The sequence below is a fragment of the Canis lupus genome, chromosome 3 (genome assembly GCF_048164855.1).
Source record: "Canis lupus baileyi chromosome 3, mCanLup2.hap1, whole genome shotgun sequence".
In the NCBI taxonomy this organism is placed as follows: Eukaryota; Metazoa; Chordata; class Mammalia; order Carnivora; family Canidae; genus Canis; species Canis lupus.
The window spans coordinates 73121712-73140991 of NC_132840.1; the positions used below are offsets into that span (position 1 = coordinate 73121712).

At 49.7% G+C, this 19280-nt stretch overlaps 1 protein-coding gene and 1 long non-coding RNA gene across 3 annotated transcripts in view; one reads left to right on the forward strand and one right to left on the reverse strand.

The window, feature by feature from the left end:
* Positions 1-19280, reverse strand: part of DSCAML1 (DS cell adhesion molecule like 1) — a 344441-nt gene that overhangs the window by 170742 nt on the left and 154419 nt on the right. The window lies entirely within an intron of this gene.
* Positions 50-3927, forward strand: LOC140625173 (uncharacterized). The gene is made up of 3 exons (XR_012024552.1): positions 50-523; positions 1956-2222; positions 3502-3927. It is a non-coding gene; the product is annotated as an uncharacterized lncRNA (long non-coding RNA).

The window sequence follows — 19280 nt, forward strand, 5'->3', positions numbered from 1 at the left end:
GGGGTTGCTATGTCAACAAAGATCTTGTCAACAACCGTCTCTAGTTAGTTTCTAGGGGCAACCTCCCCCCTCTCCCCCACCCCAAATGCAATGACAACGCATAGGTTAGCAGGTGCTAGGGCTCCTGGGGACAGGCAGTTAAGGACAGATTCAGGCTGAAGGGATAATGGGGGTGCTAGGTCTTTTGACACAGACCTCCCCCAGGAGTACACTGTACACTTTTGCCTTCTCTTTTCTGCTTTTCTTTTTCTACTTAAAATATCTTGGAGGATATTCCTTATTGGCACACACAAAGCCACCACCTTCTTTGTTATGGTTGCCCTGTATTCAGTTATCCACAACTGTTTCTATTTTCTGAACCAGTTCTCTGTTCCTGAGCATGGAAGTTTCTGCTTCTAGGTTCTATTACAAGCCACACCGCAAAACAACACCGGCAAACCCCAAACTTGTCCCTGCTCTTGTGCTGATGGCCACTTCCACCTCTGTAGGGTGAATTCCTAGAAGTAGGATGGCTGAGATGAAGGTATGTATGCTCCAATATTAAAATCTCCTACCAAATTCCCCCCATCTGGGGAGGAGTAGACCTGCTTACTCCTGACCCCCTCCCCTGATCTCAGCAGCACGGGAGGCCAGTTCAATCAGAAAAAAGCAGAACTCCCAACACAGCCACCTAGGCCCTGATGGCAGGGCAGCCCCTAGCCTGGCTCTTCTGGGCCTTGGCAAGAAGGACCTCCCCCTTTCCTTGCTGGCATGGCCCTTGCATGTGCCATTCCCATGTCTGGAATGTTCTCCTCTGCTTTCTCAGCCATACACTGCTTCTTCATGGAAGCCTTCTCTAGACCCCCAGGGCTGGCATTCAGCCCCTCAGCCCCGCTCCTGGAGGGTGATGTCCTTCTCCATTCTTGTTTCTGGCCTCTTTATGGTGGATTACTTGACAAATGTCTCAGCTACACTCTACGCCCATGAGGGCAGGCGCCACGTCTGTTCCTGATCAGCCTGGTGTTTCCCAAGAGCAGGTGTAGCATCTGGCCTACAGAAGGTGGGCGATGTATTTCTAGAATGATCGAACAAAGTCAAAATCATGTTTCAAACTTTCGCCAACTTTCAAACTACTACTTCCTGCATCTCCACCTCCCATCCTGCTGAAAGATCAGGACCCTTCTAGCATGTTGGCAGGGAGCCCTACTGTTCTCCTAAACTCCGTTCTCTCGTCCCTGCATCCAGCAGCAGTCCTCGCCCCTTCATGGCAGCAATGCCTCTTCCCTCTCTAGGCCCTTGGGTAAGTCATTTCCTTCCCTGTAGTACCCTGTCCTCCTTCTGGTGTCTGATGAAGTCCTGTTCATCCTTAAGAACATAGTACATCCTTTCTGGCACCTGCCAGCCATCCCAGTCACATTCAGCCTTGCCCCCAGCCCCGTAACCTGAGCTCCAATGGGCTTTTTACCTGAGTTTTGGAATTGTCTATGGATTTTCCTGTCCGTCCACCGGATGTGAGGCTCGGAGAGCAGGGGGCATTCTTTGCTCGTCTCCCGATGTCCCAAGCACAGTGCTCTATATGCAGTTGATGTTCAATAAGCTCCAGAAAGAACTGGACCAAATGATGCTAAATGGGGCCCATCTTTGCTTCTTGAACTTTTGGAGAGGTTTTCCAGACGGAGCTCCCAGGCAAGGCTGAGAGACCTTTTCCCCTCCGCCCCCCCTCCTCCCCAGCACAGGCAAGCCAAGTCCCACGGCTTGCCAACTTTCAAACTACATTATCCCTACCCTAGAACTCAGGCAATATCATCAGACAAGGCAGATGTTTCCCATCAGTCTGGAAAGTTTCTATTTTCATTTTCCACATCACCATCATGCTATCAATCTCTTCTCCAGCCTGCTTTCTCCCCCTGCCTCCCTGCCCCCACCCCCAACATACCAACCACTGGTCCTGCTAGGGATCAATTCCTATGTTGCAGATACAAAGGTAGTTTTGCTTGACAAATGAAGCTGCCCTTCCAGGAGGTAATAAAGAGATCGATACTGGTTACACTGGAAATCTCAGGAACAAGGGGGCCAGTGACACCTTTGCCACTTCCACTAGCAGGACCACCCTGTGCAACCTTCCCCAGCCCGTGTCGCCCTGCCTCCCTCCTGCCACAGCTCTGCACCTGAGGCGGCTGGAGTGCCCAGGACCAGGCCAGCCGGCTTCTCTTCGCAGAGAAGTCATTGGTCACCGTCAAGAGGTGAGCATCCTTTGGATGCAGAGCCCCCTGCCCTGGGCCCTCTGGGGGTGGGGGAGGAGCCTATGAAGAAGCAGGGCAGGGCAGTGCTGATGAAAGAAGCCTAGCGGGGTGACGGCATAGAAAGCAGGCCAGGCTTTGAGTCTCAGTTCTGCCACTTGCTGGCTGTGTGACCTTGGGAAGTAACCTGCCATCTCTGATTTGGCCACAGCTTCTATTGTGAGTCAAGGAGGTTAACTACATAACGTAAGGTCCATGGATGGTCCATGGATGGGCTTCTGAGGGCCCACGTACCCCTGAAATTCTCTTCAAATTCCATGCATTTTTTTTTTCTGGATAGAGGGTCCATGTTTCCTCCTTCCCCCATGCACTTTAATATCAGATTCTTAAAGGAGTCCTTGTCTCTAGATGATCAACTCAGCCCCAGCATTCTCTGATTCCAAAGAGCAGACAGGCGTTCCTGCAGTGCGGCTGATATTGCTGGGGGTACACAGAGGGCACTTCGGAAAAAGACTCAAGGACACATTCAGAGTAACAGTAAAGAGACAGTGGAGGCAGGTGGATAAATCCGGGAAGACTTCCCGGAAGAGGCAAATTTCAATAAGAAAGCAGAGTTTGCGGGTGATGCAGGAGCTTTAAAGGGAGAGAAAGGTGAAGGAAGCATTGCAAAATAATGGGGTGCTCTCTCCTCTCCCATGCTCAAAAAATGGGATGCTTTCGTGAGGGGGACCCCTAATTAGCTGAGACAGCTCACAGTCCTCCACCATGAACAAGAAATCAAAAAGTCAAACACCAGCTCATTAAATGCTCAGGGCTGGCTAGCTATTAAAAGAATTTCCATTTCAGAACAGGATGCCTACCAGGGAATGCCAGACCTAAATATAAGCCAGCCCCCTCCCTGCCAGGAGACTTTACGGTGTTAGGCAGGCAGGAGGGAGGACTGCGTGGAGATGTGTCATTACTTTTAACATCCAAATATAACTCGCCCCAGGGGGTCTGGGACTGAGGCTGCTCTTCCCAGCTGCCTCCTGCCAGAGCCAGGGGGGGCACTGGAGAGCGGGGAGCAGGCCCCACAGAGGGCAGAGATTTGGGTTGCAAGCAGACCACAGTCGCCCATCTCCTTCCCCAAATGTCCGGAGTCTGGAGGGAGGGCCACTGAGGTCTACTGGCTGCTGAGGTGGGGCGGGGGTGGAGGGTAGTTCAGGGGCTCTCTGGGCGGAGGAGGGGGTGCTTTGGATATTCATGATTACTTTTCCTGCACGCTTCTCTGGAATGCGGAGAGGAAAGAAATTAGGAAGAAACGACCGTCGAGCTGCCTGCAGATGTACGTATACACGTACACGTATCTGCACTTCTTCCCTTCATGCTTCCGGCCGGCAGTTCTGCACTCACATGGATGCTTATTCAGCAGATGTGTGTCTGCCCAGAGATTGTAAGCTCTTTGAGGACAGGGCTGTGTGTCTGTTCACTTTGCAACCCTCCCCATCTAGCTCAGTGCCCAGCATAGAGGCCCTGGCGAGGGAATTAACAGCTGAAATGCCAACGATGCCAATGCCCCGCATGTGGGCAGAGGGCTTGACACGTCTGGTTCTCAGCTCCGCGCTCAGTGGAATCACCTGGATGCCTTCATGCTGATTGATTGGTCTCAGGTACGGGTGCAGCGCGGGCATCCGGGGTTTTAAAAGCTCCCTAAGTGATTCTAATGTGAAGCTGCATTATCTAATAAAAAAGGTTTTATTCTCTCAGTTTGTCTCCTCCTCCTCTTTTAATACCCTGTTGTTGATTCTTAAAGCACTCTCCTGAGGTAGGCAGGGCGGCGATTACTCCCCTGAGATACCGAAGAAGAAACCGAGGCTTAAAGCAGCTGAGTGACATGCCTGGGGTCACATGGCAAGTGGGCAGTGAGGTTGGGGCCGAGGCAGGGTCCTTACGGTGCCCCTCCCAGTGTGATCTCCCGGAGCCCGTGGAAACCATGGGAGGGGTCTTGACATTCAGGGATGTTCATTTCTTGCAGCAGGGCCCAGAAGCCGAGGTGACCGAGACCCAGCATCCAGGTGGCAAGACCCAGCATCTTCCCCTTCACAGTGTGGTGGGTACTGGTGCCACAGGGAGGCTGGCCGGGGCTGGAGTCAGGCGAGACGCTAGCCCAGGGTACAGGGGTTGCTCAGATGCAGGCACACCGAGGGCACAGCTTGTGATCAGATAATTATGCACAGGAGGATGGTGGTAAAGAATCTACAGTGGAACAGTCTGTCTCAGGGTGCTTCTGGCTCATGTGGAACTAAAGGCCTGTTGATCCGGGAGGGGTGACTTAGGTCCCGGGCAGTAGAAGTCCCCCCTACCCCCACCCACCCTGGAGTGGGGACAGTGGTACCCTCCTCATGGGCTGCTGTGATGGTGAAATGAACAGAGGTGCCAGTGACATCAAAACGGAGAGAAAACACTGCTCTGTGCCCTTCATCCTGGGGAAGAGCTGTGGGCTTGTGTGTCCTTTTCCTGCACACCCGAGCCTGTCACATCCTGAAGTCCGGGATCCTGGGCCTACCCGGGGAACTAGCTGATCCTACTTGCAGCCCTCAGTGCATGAATTCTGGACCAGGAAGAGTTTGTCTTCTTGAAGTTGGGAAAGATCTCGTGGAAGCAGGCGTGTAGGGAAAGGACCAGGTGGAGGGGGGTACTCTGCTGACTTGGACCCAATGATCAAGGCCAGTTCCAGGGGGAGGGGGCAGGTGTCTCACCCCTCAGATGTGGCTGCTCCCCAGATGTCTTCCATTCTCGCTGAGGCAGTATGGCTGGCCAGGTTGTAGGCAAGGGAGTACAGCTAGATAGTGGACCTCATTAAGCCCCAGGCAGGTGCTTTGCGTGGGGAGAAAGGTGGCATCTCCTTCCAGGGAAGGAAACCCTCACAAATGCAATTTCCCACACCTGTCTGGGCCAGGTGAACAAGCAGCTGCTGGCTAAAGTGTCCCCATCAGTAACCCTGGAGTCCTCAGTGAGCGTTTATTTACTGAACGTTACTCCCATGGCCAGGAATGGGAGCAGTGTGGGGAGTCTCTGCAGAGCAGGGACATGTGGCTTCCTGCTGGAAAGATTTGCTCACTTGGACAGAGCTGAGATCTATAGCCAGGTCACAATCACCATTTCTATCTCACCCAGGCAGCCCTGAGACTGTCCCACTGGCAGGCCTCATGGCTGTAGCCCACTCCAGGGTGCAAACATGGCAATCTTATAATTAATAGAATTACAAAGAAGGGAGGGACTTTGGGCTCATTATCAGTTCAACTGGCCTTTCGATTCCTTTTGAAACTCTTCTGCAAACAGCCTTCCAGTGCCTATTAACATGCCTCTAGTGATGGGATGCTCACTACCTCCAAAAGTTTCCACTCGAATGCACTAGACATTGTCTTATTGGATTGGGGCATGGATTGGTCCTCTCAGCAACTCTGGAAAGTCACCGATCCTGCTGCTGGGGCTCAGGAAGGTGGCCACAGTTGGTGGTTCAAGAATCTCAGTAATTTCAGTCCTAACAAATAGTCCTCGAGTCCCCAAGGGGAGGGTTGCGGCATGTTGCTTTTCACTGCTGTGTAATATCTCATCATAAGACTGCAGCACTGCCTACCTATTCTATCGCTGATGGGCATTTGGGTGTGTTTCAAGCTTGAATGAATAAATCTCACATGAATGTGTCTCACAAACACAAGGCTGGGCGAAAGAAGTCACAGCCCGAAGAGTATGCTTTTCATTATTCGATCTTATGCTTTTATGGGGAGGGAGATGCTAATGACTGGAAGGGGAACGGAAGGGTCTCTGGGGTGCTGGTGATGTTTCAGTTCTTGAGTTAAATGATGATTATACAGATGTGTTTACTTCATGAAAAATCAAGCTGTACATCTATAATCTACATCCTTTGACATATGTATGTTATTCTTTATCAAAACACTTATTTAACAAACGAGAGCTCCACCATGATTGATCTTAAAATAACACTGCTATAATGATGAGTGTTACGGGACTTACACTTTCCTACGGACGTGCAACAGATAAGAGGAGGTTGTGAGGGAGATACCATTTTACAGTTACGGTGAAAAGTCCAGCAATAATACAGGTATCATTAGTCACTGAAATTTGTGGGCTCCTACCACATGTCACATACTGTTTCAAATGTTGTCTGTGTATGAATTCATTGAATCCTTGTGACAACACTAGGAGGTTAGCATTCCCATTTTGCAGAGATGGTAAGGGAGGCCCAGAGAGGTTGGGTAAACACCGAACGGTCACACAGCCAATAAGTGGTAGAGCTGGGGTTCTAGAGTCTTCTGTCAAGGGTGCAAGGTGCTGAGCTCACAGGATGCCACCCTAAATGCACCCCTGAGCTGGTTCTGGGGAGGCAGGGCTGGGCTGGGAAGCCCTCCAGGCTCGGCCACTGGCCCAAGCGTTTCTGGCCAACTGAGAGGAAATGCACCCCCACAGCGTGGATGTTGTCGTATTTTTAAAAAGAAGTAAATAAGCCTCCTCATTTGCATGATATTTCACGCTGACTCTGCCTCTCAAACTACACATGGCACTGTGGGATGCCTGCGATATTTTATAAAGTTAATAACTTTCTCTTAATTGGATGAGTTTATAGAATAGTCTGAGCAATTAACAATAATTACGCCAAAGACACTTTGATTCCAAGGATGCTCCACAAACATTGGCGTATTAAGCCATTTAGGAAAAAAACAACAACCTACAACACAGTGACACAAGACAACACACAGGCACATACTCGCTCCCTGCAGTCCCGTGACCCAGAATAAGTCGCTGTTTCCAGGCCACGGGATGACAGGGCTTCTCGGAGACGTTAGGAAAGAAATGGCTCGTGTCACACTTCAGTACACTCCTGCACCTTCTTCCCTTTGCCCTTCTTTGCTACAAAGAGGGGTTGGCAGGGCCAGGTCCTGCTGGCACTCGTTGAAGGACACACTGTCCATGCCCAGGTGACCATGCAGGACAATGCCTCCTGAGCAACTGGCGTAGACTCCCAATAAACTAGGTCTACAATAGCCCCTGCCTGCCTCCCACTGTCTCTCTCTGTGTCTCTCTCATATGCTACCTTTGATCTCAACAATATATTTCTCAGGATGACTTCATCCAAAAGGACGATTGCCAAGAAACATGGAATTCAGCATCACCCAAATCAAGGTTTTGAGCTATTCACTCTAATGTTTTGTGGTTTCTTCAACATTCTACAAGGCGCTTGTTCGGGCTTTGCCAGAACACCTCCAACTGATGGGGAGTGCGCTACCTTCTAAAGGCATCCATTCCATTTTAAGGTCGTTTTAATTATCAGAAAAATCTTCTGTATAGTGGAGCTTCTCCTTGGAGCTCCCACCTGTTGTTCGACACTTTGGAGAATAAGTGAATTCCCTCTTTCACATGACCCCTTTGGCTTTTCATCACCTGGCTGAGCCATGTTCTCCACCACCAGCCTGAGTCTTCCCTTCTTTAGGCTGCTGATCCTCTGTTCTTTTTTTTTTTTTTTTTTTTTTTTTTTGATCCTCGGTACTTGTTACCTTTCCCTCATCCTAAGCCAGCTTCAGAAACCCATTCATCTGAATAGCAAATTCCAGCCTTAAGACAAAATAGGTCCCTAGTCCGACACGTTCATGTGACCTTCATCTCTTTATAGTAGCTTAGGTTTGGTTTGCTTCAATAAAACAAAACAAAATGAAACAACAAACAAAAAGAATCAGTCTCTGCAGGCAAATAGATGCCTGTGTTTGACCCAGGGAGGGGTGAAGGGAGGGAGGAGGAGAGAGACCTATCAATGGGGCAAAGGAGAGTAGGATGGAGAGATGGGATCTCTTGCTCCTAAGGCTGTCTTAGGCCGCCCAAGTCCAGTGCCAGCAGGCTTGTCCCTCAGCCCCTTGGGATAGCTTTAAGCGCCACCACCCCTCATTCCTGGGCAGGGTGTCCCCAGGAGAGAGAGACCTCCATCCCAGGCTGCAATAATGCAGAAGTGTGCTCCTTTGTCTGCACCATCTCACCATCGAGGCTCGCTCAAAGCGCCTCGCTGTGGCTGGGCTCAGGGAGCCAATTCCTGACCCGTCTTCTTTGCCTTTCTCTCTGTCCCCTACCCAGCTCCACTCTTGCCTTTACGGTTCTAGCTTGGGGTGCCCCTGCCAGCCCATCTGTTCAGTCCCATATGCTTCCCACAAGGACTGCCAAGTCGAGACCGGTGCTCGGCGACTCGACTCCAGCCCCAGTGGCTGGATTGAGGCCTTTTTTGCCCAACCTGGTCGCTAGGAAACAGCCTGGCTGCCACGCTGAGGCCGGGCCTCCACATGGGGTGGTGCAGCAGGACCATGTCTGTTGGCCCCGGGAGTACCTGATGAGCACCCAGGCCAGCCTCCCAGTGGGGACTGCCCCTGGTCAGGATCCAGGTCCTTGGGAGAGTGCAGATGGGCATGACCCTCTCAGGCTGGAAAGTCCTACCCATTGTGAATCTGTAGGTCATGCAGAGCAGAGGTCCGTTTTGGAAAAGCTAATATTTATAGGACAATTGGAAAGATGTTGAATCTTTTTATTGTGCCCTTTGCAAATCTGTTGTTCCTTTTTAGCTAAAGAACTTAAAAGTGATTGTGGATAACATATTTTGATTCCAAAATGTTCATGTTGGTATACTTAAAGAGGCATAAGTGAAGATTTGAAAAACACGGCTGCATTTCAGAAATGCAAAGTTTCTATTTTTCTTACTTTTTTGTCAGTGGTGAAGTGGTTTATAGATGCATCTTTATATATTTTCATACATCCACAGCTGGTCTTAGGTCACTGGGTACCGGATTCTATTGACCCTTCCTCAGCAAATTCTTTTGACGGGGCACTAAATAAAAGGCATGATGCAAAGAAGCAATGTAACAACAACAAAAATCTTGGCTTCAAATTCTGACTCCTGTATTTATTAGCTTTGTGACCTTAGGCAATGTCTCTGAGACTCAGTTTCCCAATCTATAAAATGGGAATTGTAATTTCTACTCCATAAATTTGGTGAGAAAATGAGTTAAAACATATTTGGTGAGGGACGCCTGGGTGGCTCAGTGGTTGGGCAGTTGCCTTTGGCTCAGGTCATGATCCCAGGATCCGGTATCGAGTCCCGCATCGGGCTCCTGTGGGGAGTCTGCTTTTCTCTCTTCCTGTGGCTCTACCTCTCTCTCTCTCTCTCTCTCTGCATCTCTCATGAATAAATAAATAAATCCCCCCCTCCAAAAAAAAGATTTGGTGAGACGCTTCGCACAGCGCCTGGCACACTGGAAACAATGAACTGTTGCTTAATAGACCAGCCTAGTAAATCACCGCCTTGTGATTTTGAGGTCCCAAAGGTGAACAGTCCCCAAACAGTGTCCTAGCTTCCCCAGGACAGCAGAGAAAGGCCTGGCCAAAGCTCTTCAAGTAGATGAGGAAGCAGCTCGGACCAGCAGACATGGGGACGTGATCCAGCTTCTCTGCACAAACCAGAACTAGGTCTGAATTTAATCAGCCACGAACAGCAGAGAGCTAACAAATTGCTGTCTTTACCCTACCAGTCCATGTAAACACTGCCAGCTCCCTTTTCCTCCCCGCTTCTCTTCTCCACCCCCCTCACACACTCACACACACACACACACACACACACACCTCCCCCCTAAGATTAGCTTGGATCCCAGTTTTATAAGGCCATTCTGACACCTACAGCCAACCAACTGCTCCATTTAATAGGAAAGACACTGTGACTGAAATTAACTCCAGAGGGGGAGATTTCCAAGCCACTGCTCAGACAGGCTCGTCCGCTTGCCACCAGTTTGGTGTAGAGCCCCCCACTTTGCCACACCTCCTCTCTTCCCTTCTCCATGTCCCAGAGGAAACACCCTTGCCCCTATAAACTCAGCTTAGGCTTGGACAGTCAGGATGGGGTGCCATTTCCACAGGCTCTAGTGGAGACCAAATGCACAGAACATTGAAGGTGAAGCAAGAGTGGACATGGAATCAGACAGATGAATTCTACTTCCATCTCCACCGCATATTAGCTGTGTGACCTTGGGCAAGTCTCTAGGCCTCTCTGGGTCTCCATCTCCTCAACTGCAGAATGGGTCCAATGATAACTACTATGGGGTGACAGAATTCGGGAAAATAATGCACATGTGAATGTTTCATGTAGTACCAGGCATATGTGGTAGGTGCTTAATGGATGACAGCCCATGTAAAGCCTGCATTTCAGCTTTGAGACAGGGACAGAAAAGTCTCCCAGCCTACGAGAATTTCTTTATTCCAGCTAAATAGTTTACTGTCTATGGACATGGCATCTGGGACAATTAAGTCGAGAATGGAAGATACTTGTGCTCCTTTCAAAGCCCAGCTCGAAATTTCCTTCCATTAGGAAGCTTTCTTTGATCAAACTATTCAAGTTTTATTGTTCTTTTTATTGGGTGCCTCTCAGTACCTACGAACACATTTGAGACTAGAGAGAAATCTCAATTATTAGTAAACATGATAGGTGGATGTTTAACTTTGCACACAGTTAGGAACCGACGCATTTGCTGACGTTTGAAAACCCAAGGTTAACTTAATTTGCAGGTAGCTCAGTGGTGACACCTATCTGTGAAGTCTAGTGCTACACACTGGCTCTATTAGACACAGATATTTTAATGAAAGGTCAAGGCAGGGAGACTAGTGCTTCAAGGGAGAAGTCAGGATTCTGAGGCTCAGGAAAAGGATCAATGTGTATATGTGCAGGTGCATTTTCTTTGAAAATGTTAATGTACCTTGTTGTGCAGTTGGACTCTAGGATTCCAAGAGTAGGGCTGCATGTCTTTCTTTGGGGAAGATAATGTAGATACAAACTTAGGAGCTGGGCTCTGGCACTTGTTGGCCGTATGGTTTTGGGTAAGTTAATAAACATCACTAAGCCTCATCTCCTTATTTATCTACTAGAGATAATATTTACCTCAAAGGATTAACCTAAAGTTTCAAGAGATGATGTGAAAATACTTGCCACTCACTAGTGGCATGTCCATAAGACATGTACATAGCTTCCCTGAGACTCAGTTTTTCCACCTGAAAAGTGGGATCATCATGGGGCTACCATGAGGATCAAGTGAAAGGATGTGTTTTGTAAAAAGTATTCTATTGATTGAAGCACTATTTAAATATTTCGCTGTTAGTATGGCAAGCATACTACATGGCCTGAAACCTACACGGCCCTCATTCCATATTTATGGAAGGAATGAATGGTGGATTGAGAGACCATTTGCCTAATCTAGGCTCAAGTGTTTGCCAAAATGAAGACCCCCTTAAAAGTAGAAGAGGTCTGACCAGATTATTACCAGACTGATTTTTTTCCCTACCAGAACCATATTTATCTTTGCTCACCCTAAAGGGCCAACAGTCTGGAAGCTCTGCAGAGGAGGCAGTATTGTGCTGGTACCCTTGCTTCACTGTGGAGTTACACACCTTCTTTGGTGTGGAATGATGAAGCTGAGAAGCCACCATCTGTAAGATGTGGATTTTGTTTTTTTTGTTTTTTTTTGTTTTTTTTTTTTTTATTTATGATAGTCACAGAGAGAGAGAGAGAGAGAGAGGCAGAGACATAGGCAGAGGGAGAAGCAGGCTCCATGCACTGGGAGCCCGACGTGGGATTCGATCCCGGGTCTCCAGGATCGCGCCCTGGGCCAAAGGCAGGCGCTAAACCGCTGCGCCACCCAGGGATCCCAGATGTGGATTTTGATTTGTCTTTCAGAAGCAGGGCCTGATGTACAAAGGTGCCCTCACTTATTTTCCCCATGCTGGATGGCATGCAGGTAGGAGGGAGCTGGGTGATGATGTATGGTACAATGGAGCCTATCGAGCCAACAGCCCAAAAGTAGATCCCACACATAATTCCTGGGTCTCCAAGAACACTGTCCCAACAAATGAGCTGACTATTCCCTTCATTCTCAAGTGGAGCATTTTGGTGTATACATTCTGGAGCACCCCCTCCACTGCAGAACTGGATGAAGGAGGTCGTGGCTCCTCGTTCATGTCAGATTTCTCCTACTGTATTCAGTTCTGAGTGACCTGATCCCTGATCCACTGGAGAGGAGGGGAGCCCAGGACGCAGGGCCATCAACAGGACTGTGAAGTAGATCCAGTTGGTCTTAACTACATATACTTTGGTGCTCCTCACTCTCCGAAGGCACTCAGCATACAAGATGTTTCCGATGCTGTGCTTCTACAGGATCATATGGGCAACAGATTCAGTAAGTAATACACATGATGTATATCTATGGGGAAATAATAATATTCACCAAGTCTACATTATGGATGAGATACTGCAAGATGCACGCACATACAAGGTCTTCTGCTGGGCGGAATAGTACAGCCATCATGCGCGCTGACTTTAAAGCAGACTAGTCTGAGCTCAGATCCTGGTTCCACCCTGACTAGCTCTGTGGCCTCAGGCCTCAGATATGTTATTTAGTATCTCAAAGCCCTACACCCAACCTCCTCACTCTTCAGGGACACAAGAACCCTGGTTTTCATCAGCTAACATCAATTGAAAACCCCTATGATGGTAAGGGGCATCCACTTGTCTAAAATGCTAAACTCTTCCACTGGAAGAGCGCTGGTATGAGATCTGGGGTCAGTCAGTCTCTGCTCCATCACTCAGCAGCTATAGGACTTTGGGGAAGTTAAATACACTCAGGGTCCATTTCCTTGCCTCTAAAATGGAGATAATATTGATACTGATCTCTGTATTGCTGTGAAGGTTAAATAAGACGATGCTTCTAAAAACACTTAGCCCAGTGCCTGGTACATGGCAAATGTTCAATAAATCCTGCCTCATATCAACTAAATATCCCGACAGACCAGGCATCAGAGGCTCAAGAAACTAAGTAACTTGCCAAGATCACATACCTGGGATTTGAACCCAGCTCTCTGACACCAAGACCAGCAGTGTCGCTCTCAGGGGACAATGGCTTGCTGTTCCCTTGCATGAAAGGTAGCCACAATTTTTGCAGGCTCCGTGAAGGCTTTTCTCCCAAGAGAAGAGTGGTGGGTGTTCAGGGGCCAGAGAGGACAGGTGGGAAGGGAGCTCTCTGTACAGGAGGGACAGTGGAGAAATGGGATAGCTTACCCTCGGTAAACCAGTAACTTTTCTTTTACCATTTGTTGGTTCCAAATTAAGTCTAGCCAACTCGCTGAGCCACCCACCAGCTTCAAGTTGATTGAAACGAGCTGAATTGAAGTGACAGCATCATAAGGTACTCACAGAGAAGGGCGAGAGGGGTCAAGAGCAGAGGCTCAGTGCAGTGCCAAGAGCCAGAGGAGGGCCCTTTAGCAAGGCCTGGAGAGAGGAGGGGACTCTGATTTTGTCTCCAAAGAATGACAGGAGCCACTTTTGACCTTGTGGCTCTTGACAGGGGGATGCATGGCAAGGCGATCTTAACCTGCAAATAGAAGGGGATTTGGAGGTTCCAAGTCCATCTGTGAGTGGGCTGTGAGGGACAGAGGTGGGAAGTGATCCCATTACAAGTTAAAAAGAATGTATCGGGTATACTTGGGTTTTCTCCTTCTCTATATTTTGGCCTTTTAATTTTATGGCTTGCTCACATCTGGGTGGGATAACCCTTTATGGTGCGAGGCATTCCCATGTACACGGGTGGCCCCAGAGAAGAGCCTGAGCCTCACCCTCACCATCACCCTCAGCCCTCGAGCTCATTCACTCCCAAGCTGGGTCCAGGGAAGCACCCCCACCCAATCCTCATGGAGAGACTTCATAAGCCCCTGGTTCAAATGCAGACCTTGGCTAGAATCACAGCTTCAAGAGCCAGCTGCAGAGTAGAGAAGCCTTCTAGCCAGGATTTCTCTGCAAGGGCCACAGATTAATTTGTGGCCTGGGAGAGAAGACAGAACCAGAGTTTGGGGTGCAGGATGGGCTTTTGGGTCTAGGTCAGCAGTTCCCAAACTTGTCTGCACATTGGAATCACCTGAAGAGCTTTCAAATCCACCAGCATCTGAATGACATTGGTCTCAGCGTGGCCTTGGCTTTGGACAGTTTAAAAGACCCCCGGGTGACTCGAATGTGAATCGCTGGTCTAGGACTCCCTCCGAGAAGGGGTTCTGCTTCACACCAAGCCTCCAGCTCTCCCACTCCAAACACACAGGGAGTCTCTGTGGGGACCTCACAGATTGTTGGGAGGGGAGTCCAGCTCAGCACAACCACTTAGACATAAAGCTGTCTGAGCAAAGGAATGCTGGGACCCACTGGCTTTCAAAAGTGCCCACTGGCTCTCAAAACACCTCTGCCCCCCACCCCCTAACACTTGCAGCTCCTTTCACTGAGACAAAGCTCTCTATTCCATGGTGAGAGATAAGGCTTAAAACACCACCACCCTTGAGGGAAGAGAAAGTGACTCACACTCATGCTAAGCTATGCAAGCGTGATGAGGAGGGAGAGAGAAAAACCCTTAGCTGTGTTGCCTGCCTATGAAAACAATAAACCTAGAGTGGGGTCCCTCATTTTAGAAATGAAGAAATGGGGTCCCAGAGGTGGGATGTGACCTGGCTAAGGCCATCTCTTTAGCAGGTCAGCAGTAGAACCTATGAGCGAGGACGATACTTTGCACACTTGACCTCAGTAGCACAGGGTATGGGAATGCCCTTGACTCTGAAAAATGAAGGCGCATCCCATAGGTGCCCCGTATCAGATATCACACTGCCCCAAAATGGCATTTGGAAATATATCAGGCATTTTTTTATTGTTAGTGAAAATGTCCCTTGGGGCTGGGGGCGCGTTCGGCATAGCCTGCTCCTGTTGGGAGCCTCGCCTCTTCTGGCGTCAGACCTGGACAGAGGATCAGACCAAATGGCCATCTGCCCCTGCACAGCCCAAGTGACCCTGGTCCCCTGTAGGTGCTACACGAGGCACAGGGCTTGTCGGGGAGGGCTGTCCTTTCCCGAACACACAGGACACGCCCTGCATTGCCAGGACGCTAGTGGTGACTGTGGGCATTTACACTGCGGCCTGGCTGCTTTTGGGAGGCATCCCTCTCTCCTTAATCTGAGGATCTTCATACTTTCTCAGTTGGACAGTGGGGCAAGATTAGACTGATGGGGCACCAGCAGGTAGTTAGACTCGGGGCTATTTTATTCACTGGGGCAGTCACGGGTCCCCCCAGCCTGTCTCCTCCTCCATAAAGGTGGGTGGTGATGCCGCTTGCCTTATTGCAGCGGGGACCAAGCGAGGCAGTGTGTACAAGTGTGTGTCAGACTCTAAAGCTCTATACCAACAAGCCCCCTTGATGCGGGGGGGCTACTTTCTCATGGTAGCGAGGCTCCCGGCACCCTCCTGGTTCCACGGCCCGCAGCTCCCTAGAACCGTCCTTCCCATCTGACCTACTCGGGGCAGGGCCAAGAGGGCCTAGCAGCAGGCACAGAGTAGGGCAACTCTCACAATATACTCCTCAGTGTCTGTTTCCTTGCCCATGACCGTGCAGCACCCTCCTTCTCTAGGAAGAAAGAGAGGAGGGGGGAAAACCCTACAGAAAAAAAGCAGCCAGGCCTGTCGGCAGCGGTTCCTGCGAGACTTTACCTTTAGGAAGATGAGCTGACATTTATGGCGCGAAGTTTTATTTCTGTGGTAAATAACCTCTAATGGTGTAGGTCATTACACTAATTATAGCAGATAATTAATTTTCTAATTCTTTTTTTAGGTGGCCACATATTACAAGAGAAACATAATTTATTCCTTTTCTTCCTGCACAGAAATGACACGGCTCGTCCCGTCTCCCTGTCCCCCCAGAACCTGAGAGAGCAGGGAGTTTCCTCTTCAGGCCCCTGGCCCACCAAGATACCCCTGGAGGCTGCAAAGGTCCCTCCAGCCCTTCCTTGTGTGTTGTTCTCATGCAAAGCTTTCCTCGCCATCATCTGAGAGGGATTTTCAGTGGCTCCGTCCACCTGAGGCTGGTTCCTTGGGCACATGGCTGGTGCTTATCTTCAAGGCTTTGGCTAAAGGCTGTCTCATGCCCTTCCTGGTGGAGCACCTGGTGGAGCCAGGGCACACAGGGTGACAGCCCCACGTCACCACACTCGCTCCCGCCTCTGAGCCATTGCATTTGTGTTCCCTACCATCTGGGTGTGCCCTTCCATGCAAACCCTGTCCGTGACCAGGCCTTGGCCCTGCTTTCAGCTCAGCAGCTATAACTTTGCACAAGCTTATCTTTACAGCTCCCAGCAGGGAATTTTGGGGACTCCTGTGCCAGGCACTTTGCATATATTACCTAATTTAAATTTCTTTTCTTTTTTTAAAGACTTATTTTTTTATTTTAGAGAGAGAGAGAAAGAGTCGGGGTGGGGGTGAGGGTGAGGGGGCAGGAGAGGGAAAAATCTCAAGCAGACTCTTGGCTGAGCGTGGTGCTCGATGAGGGGCTCCATCTCATGACCATGAGGTCATGACCTGAGCCAAAGCCAAGAGTCAGAGTCACCCAGGTTCCCCCCCCCCCCCCCCGCAATTTGATTTTCTAAGGAGATTCCAAGATTCTGGATGAGAAGCTGAACAAACGGAGGCTCAAAGAAGCTAAATGCCTTGTTCAAGATCACACATCTGGGAATGTGGCCATGCTGGGCCCGAGTCCTGGTGGCTCCGCCTTCCCCGTTCAGCCTCCCAGTTCAGTGGGAAGCACTGGATTTACAGCAGGACAAGCCTCCCAGCTCACCACATGCTCTCCCTCCTAGATCTTGCCTTCCCAAAGCTTCAGTTAGCTCTGCTGGCCCCTCAGTCTGTGAGCACATCCCAGCCTCTCTCCCAAGCTCCACCTGCCCCTCAGACACGCCAAGCTGCAGAGGGGCCTGCCATCACTCCCCCCCTCCACACACAGTCTGCTTCCAGGCTTCATTCATTCACTTGGACATTCTCTACTGAATCCTTAACTGACAGATATCTGGACACCCCCGTTCACAGCAGCATTATTCACGAACGCCAAAAGGTGAAAGCAATCCAAGTATCCACTGACACTTGGATAAACAGAATGCGGTCCATAACTACAATGGACTATTGCACAGTCTTAAGACGAGAAAAAAACTCTGACAACGGATGGACCTTGAAGACAGTACACTGAGTGAAAAAACCTGTCACAAAAGGACGAATATTGTGTGATTCTACTTAGAGGAGAACTTAGAGTAGTTAAATTCATAGAAACAGAAAGCAGAATGGTGGTTGCCAGGGGCTGGGGGAGGATGAAACGAGGAGCTGTTGGATAATGGGTACAGAGAGCTTTAGTTTGAGATGATATAAAAGTTCTCGAGATGGATCGGGGTGAGGTGGTGGCTGTACAACAACGTGAGTGTACTTAATGCCACCGCACACTTAAAAGTGGTTAAAATGGGGGCGTCTGGCTGGCTCAGTCAGAAGAGCATGTGATCTCGATCTCAGGGTTGCGAGTTCAAGCCCCAAGTTGGGTATAGAGATTACTAAAAAAAAAAAAAAAAATTAAAGTATTAAAAAAATGGTAAAAATGGCAAATCTTATGTATGTTTTACCACAATTTTTAAAAAGCTCTACCGGGTGCCTGTCACAAGCCAGGTGCTGTTCTAGGTTGTGGAGATATGGCAGCAAACAAAACAGACGGGGAAAAAAAGTCCCTGCCCTCGTGAAGCTTACCTCCTAGTTGGAGACGAGAGACAATAACCAAGTAAGGAAATTGATAGCGTACGTAGAATGGTTGATAAGTGCTATGAAGAGAAATAAAGCAGGGGAACGGGGAGGAGGATGATATGGGAGCTGCCACTTCATAGAGAGGGTCAGAGAAGGCGTCTAAGAGGATGCTGGAGCCCATGCCTGAGCATGGACAGACTGAGCCACGTGGATGCTGCTCCTGTTGGAAACCCAGCAAGTGCAAGGGCCCTGAGGCCGGAGGCCAGCAGGCCAGATCATGGAGGGCTTGGCGGCCAGACCTTGGCTGTCCTTCGTGTGATCTTACTGTGCTTCACGGCACCATCATTTTCCCTGTCGGCTGGCTTCTAGACGCTGGACTAACTTGGCTGATTAAGAGCTTGGACTCTGGAGCCAGACTTCCTGGGTTCACATTCCAGCCCCCACCTCCCAGAGGCATGGCCTTGAGCGAGATACTGACCAACTCAGGTCTTAATATCCTCATCTGTAAAATGGGTATAGTAACAGTAACGCCTCCTCTATATAACGAGCACTCACTATTCTCTCAGTTTGCTTTGACCTTCGTGCTCCCCCCCTGCACAGCTGATCTAGTGCCAAGTCCTACGGAGTCGACCTCCATGGGCCCAGAGTGGTTGCTCATGTGGCCATGGGCCTCCAGCACCCGGGACACAGTCTCTGAAGGACAGCTAAGTTCCTGAGCATGAAACCCCACAGAGGCCCTGCACTGACCCTCCTGCACCCCGCTCCCTTCCCTTGACCGGTTACCCCACTTTCCTTGGTTCTGAGCTTGCTTCTCCTCCCTGGTGTGATGCCTGCTGCTGCCTCCCAGGTGGGACAGGGGCCTCTAGCTCACCCTGGCCTCCCCAGAGTCCTGCCGTCCACCTCCCCAGTTGAGGCCCGTCTACACCACGCCCAGGTCACACCCTGGCTTCCCGGCTTCCTGGACAGTCCCGCTTCTGCCTTCTCTTTGGTCTGATGTCACCCAACTGGCTATCACATCCGTCCTGCTCCTGCCTCCCTCTGCCAAAGTCACTCCAGGTCCCGGCGCTGTGAGGCCCCAGCCGGGTGCCAAGCACAGGCCATCCAAGTAGCACATGTACTCCCCAAACACAGATGGAAATCAGAAATGGCAGACTGATCTGTGTTCATGAAGCTTAAAAGAAATAAAAAAAAAAAAAAAAAAAAAAAAAGAAATAAAAATAAAAACAGATCTAGGGATAAAAAGGAAACAATGAAGAAGAATAAGCTCTACTTCAATGTGAATGTGCTCCACAGTGAGGGCTGGTGATTTTCAGAGACAGGTCACCGTCTGGAGGGTGGTGCGGGCTGTGAGGTCTAGTTTTGGAGGCTCGGTGGTGCTGACAGCTGACTGCCTTGGGCAAGGCGACACCCCT